This window comes from Magnolia sinica, chromosome 2 (assembly GCF_029962835.1).
Source record: "Magnolia sinica isolate HGM2019 chromosome 2, MsV1, whole genome shotgun sequence".
NCBI lineage: Eukaryota > Viridiplantae > Streptophyta > Magnoliopsida > Magnoliales > Magnoliaceae > Magnolia > Magnolia sinica.
This window is the reverse complement of record NC_080574.1, coordinates 62,520,367-62,528,165: the sequence shown is the minus strand read 5'-3', so window position 1 is coordinate 62,528,165 and position 7,799 is coordinate 62,520,367. Positions and strand designations below refer to the sequence as shown.

The 7,799-nt window shown below is 34.9% G+C and overlaps 1 long non-coding RNA gene across 1 annotated transcript; it reads right to left on the bottom strand.

Annotated features, from left to right (window-relative positions):
• Window positions 1-2,445: 2,445 nt before the first annotated feature.
• On the bottom strand, window positions 2,446-6,567 carry LOC131237158 (uncharacterized). The gene is made up of 3 exons (XR_009167074.1): window positions 5,626-6,567; window positions 3,540-3,580; window positions 2,446-2,653 (listed from the first exon to the last, which is right to left on the bottom strand). It is a non-coding gene; the product is annotated as an uncharacterized LOC131237158 (long non-coding RNA).
• Between the last annotated feature and the right edge of the window lie 1,232 nt (window positions 6,568-7,799).

Genomic DNA, 7,799 nt, shown 5'->3' with positions numbered 1-7,799 from the left:
GTTGGAAACCTATACGTAGACTGAATGATGTGTTTGAAAACCATCTATTGGCTTAGATTTTCTAACAGAGAATCTGATCATAGAGATTTGTTCAACACATTTCATGTACTACTTGATGTGTATGTTGTATGTATGCTGTTCGTAAGATTCGTCCTCTTATTGTGAGCCCACTTGCAAGTGGGACCACTTATGATGTATATGTTTTATTAGTTTAACCAATCTAGACAATCATGTGCCTTGATGTGTGTCTCTTATCTATGCTTTGCTAGCTTATGAGTGCCACTTCCCATTAGATCTATTTCCTTTCTTTCGCACTTTTTATGTTTGTTGAAATTTTTCTCAAGTTCCTAATTGTATTGCATGTTGGCCTCTTTGACACATTGTGATGGGCCCCACGCTTTGTGGTTAAGGGTCCCACTATGGGAGATGTTTAATCCACATATCAATCCATTGGGATGTGGTACCATTTTGTCGAGAATGATCCCCAAGTGTTTGGGAAGTGGGCCCAAATTTGTGACAGACCTCATTGTTGAGAGTTGTTTGATTATTTTTGTGTTTTGGACCAACTTTAGGCCTATGTGGTGGACCCCATGTGTAATATATGAGTGGGACACCACTTGAAACAATAAATAAATAAATAGTATTTTACTTTAGCCATAGAGTACCCCACATGATCGAGGAGCTGGTCTCAAAATGGGGCTAGGCATAGTTGTGCAAAAAATTAAAATGCTCATGTTTGGCCTTGCGTAAAATATTATGTGTGCAGAACCAATGGGTCCCACATTATGATCTTTGAATTCTATATATATTGATGCCAAGAGCACCTGATACAGTGCGAAAGGGTGGCCCCATGTAATCGTGCAATGTACTCAAATTTGCGCCTAAACTATTTCTGCACTTTATTTCCTACACAGTTTCTCTAAGTACCCGTGTTTGAGCCATTACCATAAATTATACACACCCAAAAAATGAGGCCCACCTTATAATTTTTAAAGTTCATACACAAATCTACCTGGTGGCTATTTCCTTTCATTAGATGTGGGCTCCACTTGATCATAAAGCTGACTCAAAATGGCTCAGAACCACTTTTTCACAAAAATCTGTTTGATATAAAATTCATATGGGGCCACATCAGTGGGGTCCACTGCCTTCCTAAGGCATTTAATGAAGCATCTAAACCCTGAAAATAAACTCATAGGTACTGGTGGCCTAAAACCTTAGGTGGGCCATCTAGTGTGGGCTGTCTTATATGGGCCTTACCCTTCATCTAATGAGGCATACTGGCATGTTTTGTAAATGAGTGTTATCTAACTTATGAAATGTGTAGTAGATAGATTTTACTGCCCAATTATTATCTTAAGATATAGGCGGCCATCTAAATGAGGCAACCGTAAGGCCCAAGTGGGCCCAACATAAAGACATATCATTAAGAAGTGAGAAGCCTACAATGGTAACCTTGAGCTTGTTGGGCAAGCCTATTACTTAGTGGTCAGTGTGCCTTGCGCACTACTTCTAATCAAGTGGACCACACCTAGGGAACACTATACCAAAATTGTTATTTAGGAATGGTTGAAATTGTTAAGGAGTGAGAAGGCACACAATGATAATCTTCCTTGAGTCTATTGGGCAAGCCCATTGCTTAGTGATAAGTGTTCCTTGCACACTACCTCTAATCAATTAGACCACACCTAGCGAAGACTATATCAAAATCGCTATTTAGGAATGGTTGAAAACCATTCCTAAACTATTTAAGACTTCAGAAAAAAATAGGAATGGTTGAAAACCGTTCCTGAACTATTTAGGGCTTCCTAAAAATCAATTTCAGTCCGTTTCAAATTTTAGAAATGTCTTTCAAAATAGTTCTAAGCCATTCCTGATTTTGAGAACATATTTTAGGAATGATATTTTTCGTTATTTAGGAACGGTTTTGAACCCACTATAAGAAAAGGGGGCTTTAGCCTCAGCTCAAAATTGAGGCTTAAAAGGTTAAAAATTGAGGCTAAAGCTTTTAGCCTCAGTTTTGCCTCAGGTATCCAAACCGAGGTTGAAACCCCCGTGGCTAAAGGCTTTAGCCTCAGTTTTAGCAACCGAGGCTAAAATGACTTTTATATCCTCGGTTCTTCAAGTGAGGCTAAAAGACCTTTTTAGCTTTAGTTTTCTCGAAATGAGGTTAAATCAAAATTCTAGCCTCCATTGTTTTCAATTGAGACTAAATCCAAATTTTAGCCTCGGTTGCCTCCAATTGAAGCAAAACCTATTTTTAACCTCGGTTCTCAACAACTGAGGCTAAAGCCTTTAGCCACATGAATTTTAGCCTTGGTTCTCAACAACCGAGGCTAAATCCAAGCCTCAATTACAAATTGAGGCTAAAAATGTTTAATTTTTTAAAATATTTATTTAAATTACTAATCCATTCATTCAATCCACTCATGAAACAATCAATCATGAAAGCCATAATACCAATAAAATAGTTAACAACTCAATCAAACAATCAATCTCACTTGTTTACTATTTAAAGTTTTCAAAACGAACTCAATCAAACTATTGCACAACATTAGGTTCCACAAATAATACAAAGTCACAACGCAAGATTTGGGTATGACTTTTGCTTGGCTGATGAACAACTACAGCTTGTTCGGTTGTCTGAAAGCATCTGCAAAGAAGAAGAACTCGCCATTAGCAATAATTTTGTGTGCGACTATCCATGTGTCAAATGAACACAACTCCCCGTGCTATCTTCCATATTACAACCCGAGAAAGTGACTGAACCCAAAAACAAAAACAGAAATAACTTTGCTTTTAACTTGTTGGAACATTAGGTCAATGGAATCTTGGCAATGGTTAAGTGAGATGTGTGCAAGACCTTCTTGAACACATCTCACTCAAGTTTATTCAATGCACATGCCATGGTTCTTCAAAAACTGTTTGATTAGGGACCTAATAGCTGACACTTCAAATGTGCTAGGAAGGTAATTTTTTTTAGTCCATGTATGGTGGAGCATACCAGTTCAATTGTGCTTATAACCATCTAAATCTTAGAGGACATACAATTTTATGGATACTTACAGCAGGAGAAAAAAAAAAGATAGACTCTGACATCAAAGGAGAAGCTGGTTGCAAGCCACCACTGTTGGGCACAGTTCCAATCTTCCTGAGAGATACGTTCTAGTCACATACTCTAAAACATTCAGAGGGAGTGGCTCTAGAAAAGGACAGAACCATCTACCACTTTTTTTCTATTGATAAAGATAGACTCTGGCATAAACACACACACCCAGATTCTCTATGACTTATAAATTCCCAAATAAAACAATACATGCAAAAGTAGCATCTAGTTAACTTGTATGACAGTACACCACATCAATTGCAAAATCAAGTGAAAAAATAGCAAAAAATCGCTAGGGATGATTATATAATCTCTCAAAACAATCTAATTCTTCAAGAAAGTTTAAACTACAAATATGGATCTTGTAAATTAATTTTAATGCCTGCAAAGCTTACCATAAAGCAATATGAAAACCCAAGGATAACAAACATACTTGGAATTCACGAATCTTGTATTGCTGGATTGTCCTTCCATCTGCATTCATAATGCCAATCCAATAACCAAAATGGGAAATGGTATCCAAGATACAACATCCAACTTCGAAAAAGGAAAAAGAAAAAAATATCTAAAACACTGCAATGGAAGCATAGTTTTCTTCAAAGCAAAACTACTATAAGGTTGGACATACAAACTTCAACTAAGATAATAAGATGCAGCAGAGTGGAAATAAACAATCGCAACAATTTTTTAATTATAAATGCAGTTTTCTCTCAACATTGCTGCAATTGTCTTTGTTTCAAGTCCAACTTAAAATAAATGCAATTGCAACTTGGAACATATCACTCACTAAATATAGTGGGAGTAATCCAATTTTGGATATCTTACTTGTTGGAATTTAATTTAAATCAACTGCACATCCGAATGTAGCTCAAGTCAAAAGCATGGTTGTAGAAACTGCTATAGCGGCCATTTCTTCAAAAACACCCATCTTATTAATGGTCATTAATGGAAGAAATTGGAACAGTTGATGTAAAACAGATATTGTAGATTTTGCAGACTTTTCTATGTTTTATTTTCTTCAAATTTAACTATTATAACAACCATAACTATCGTGTAATGGTAAAGGCTTTTAAATTGGATGTCCAAAGAGATAATAAACAAATGAAGAAAAATGAACTCTGAAAAGGAAAATAATGCAATTGAGGCTTTGTTCCCATCGACATAAAATTCCTAGGACTTCTTTTGTTTAGTTATCTACAACTTCGTCTGAAATTGGGAAATATTCTAACTGATTTTAGGGTAGCATATGGTATTCTGGTTGGAATTCTGCTGATGGAACAAGCTTTTGAAACATAACCCCAACAAATTCAACTAAGACCATTTATCTACAAGTAACGGTTCATAGGAAAAAGGAAAACTGACAATTTATAACTACAAAAGACAGAAAGGCAGTGATTTACTTACAAGAATCCAACAACAATTTGGTTCTCATAGTTCAAACCATCAGACATTCCTAGATCTTCAAGGTGATCACCAAGAAGTAACACATTAGTTCTCTACTTCACTGAGCCATTGCCATCGTTTAGCTCATCAGTATCTCCTAATTAGTGATGAAGTGCTGCAGCCATATCAAGAGCATGCTCATTGTTGTTTAGGACATGGATCATCTTCCCTATCACCAAAATCAAATTGCAGAAAATACTTTGTTTAGAAATAAATGGAACAAGGTACCTTTAAAATAATAATAATAATAATAATAATAATAATAATAAGGGAACATGGTTACCTCAAACGTTATCCCGTCTAATGCCATTGCATTGCTCACTTCTTCAACATTTTCATATCCACAAAAGCAAACTTCTTCCCATGCTTGATGTACACATTAACCACAACATTGCCTATAAAAGCAAATGCCTTAAATCAGTTCCCTTCTATATTGCATGACAAAAAGGTATGATCTCAAAATATAAACAAAAGAAAGAAACTGCAATACTAATATAATATTCTGACCAGGACCAGCATCGTTTCCAATAGCAGCCATAACACAGCTAAAAAATGTTACAATTGTCTGTTACAAAACCAAAAGAAGAAAAATGAATAGTTAGAGCATTTAAAAACCTTGGACTAGTTGAAAGTTTGCTGATATCAGAAATCAACATAATAATCATCAAGAGCACATCCTATCACCCTTGAGAACCTAACATCCAAATGTATCCTAAAGCAAGGCATGTGGTATGGTATCTCGTAAGAGTTCTTGATGAGGTTTTTACTCTTCTGAACATCTCATTTTTGTTTCACTTGCTAGATATATAAGATTCCCTCTAGAAAACTACAAGTTTCACTAGTTTCCAATTTTCAAAAAAGTACACAATCCCCGATTGAGCAACAGAATGAAAATAAATTCAAACATGAAACTATTTGAATTTCCAAAACAGAAATAACAGAAGAGCTTCACAATAGATAGAATCTTTGGCAACATTCTTAGGGCCCATTTAAATACCCAAATGATAAATAAAAGTGCTCTTGAAGGACCATAAAAATAAGAGAAGCCTGAACCTCAGCAGTTAACTGAAGCATACCTTAACTGAGTCATGTCCCTCGTATGGTAATTCGCTTGCAGGGACCACCAACAACTCACATTCCACAACCTGCAACACAAACTATAGTTAACAAAGATAAAATTGGAGCAGTTTAAATAATTCCCACACTTCCCACACTTAGGGATGATATAACAAACTTCTCCCATGATGCATGAGTCCAAGCCATATGTTGTCTGCATAGGATAATGGTTTTAATAGCAATAGCATGTCTAGAGGCAAGCAACTGCTCTGGAGCAGAAAAATCAAGAAAACAGGAGCCTTCCCAATGTGTTTCCTGTTTTGTGACCCAATCCAAATGATAAGGTGAATTTGTATCATTGATTCCTCTGAAAAAATCCAAACAAATCCTAATTTCTTTCGAGAGATGTCTAAACAGGCCCTTGTTAAAGAGATCGAAATAGATTTGACCAACCCAAGTTGTAAATCCAGCAGAGAAAGCACGAATTAGTTGAAGTTTCAAAATAAACAAGCATTTTCTCGCTTGTAATGTATAAATAGAAGTTAAAAAGAACTGTTAATTAGAATAGAAGTTCTAATTAAGCCTTCAAAATCAATCCTCTGTGAGAATCAAACCTTTAATAACCTTTGGCTGAGAATTCATCTTGAAATAGAAGTAACAATCAACAAATTAATTTTCAAATCTATCAGATGAAATTCATCATTCCATTCCACTTGCATCACAAAACATTGAACAATAAAGCTTCGTTTATTATAGGCAAAAAGGTAATAGCATGATGAAACTACTACAGAAGAAAAAACCGAAGCTTCACCATCTAAGAACAGTACAATTCAACAAAGAAGGCTAGTTCCAATAAGAGCTACAAAATAGATCTATACGAAAATGATTCATTCACTTCGCACGAGTGAGAGATGGAACAGATACTGGGGTGGGAATAGGCAAGTGGTGGTTTGCAAAATAGATGAGAAATAGGATTGCTGATGAGGGAATGAAAAGAACTTTGAGCATCCAGACAAGTCCATAGAAAAATTGATACATACTCCAAGCTCTTTGTATGAGTTTTCAGTCTGAAACTCACCTTGCAAGATGTATAGAAAGAAACAAAGTATGACATAATAACATCATTTGCAATAAACACCAACAATGAAAATGTATGCTTAAATTTATAATATAAAGGACAGATGTTCAATAATACATGAGTGTATTTTCCATTATGCACACAAACATATCAAGATCCCTAAAGGCAAGCCTATAATTATAAAATGCTGTCAATATCCAATTCTCAATGATTTTCCACAGGATAATAGGGATCACTAACTATTCAATTAATTGAAAGCTCTATGCACCCAGACCTACAGTTAAAGAGCAGAATATTGCAATTTTTTTTTAAAGGAATTCTGAAAGGAATATGGAAAAAAAACTTGGAACATGATATAAACTTGGTATTTCAGTTCCCTAATTTGACTGATTGTCCTGTTTTATTTAAATCAGCATTTAGATTTCCATACTAAAGGCTAGATAAATTGGGTCAAATAGATGAAATTCCAAATTGAGTAGTAGGTTTCTAAAAGTTGAACTTAAATTAGAAAGAAAGACTGATTTTGGCCATAATCAAAATGGAAACCCCAAATAAATGGTTGTTATCTAAATTACCGAAAATGTTCGATTTTAGCCATAATCAAAATGGAAACCCCAAATAAATGGTTGCTATCTAAATTACCGAAAATGTTTAGTTGAAATTTCTTGGTCTTTCCAATTCAATCATTGTCATGGGGGGTGCATTAGTGACAAAAGCGCAAGACGGAAAAGGGGAAAAAGGTTGGCGCACTATGAAACTATGAAATCATGATAATATCAATCACTATTTTTTTTAGAAATATAAGACATTTGTATTATCCATGCCCATGATCAATTGGGACAAGATTTTATCCAAAATTTCTAACCTGAGCAGAACATTCTAGTGACATAAGCTGTTGTTTCAATGACATCCACTATATTGTGAATGTCTCCACAATGGTTTCATAGGTGGAAATCATTATCCTAACTGTCTTGTGGTATGATCTACCTCATCTTTGTGTGTGTGTATATATATATATATATATATATATATATATATATATATATATATATATATATATTGTGCATTTTTAACCATCAAATACATTTCCACAAATCAGATTAACAGATAATCAAA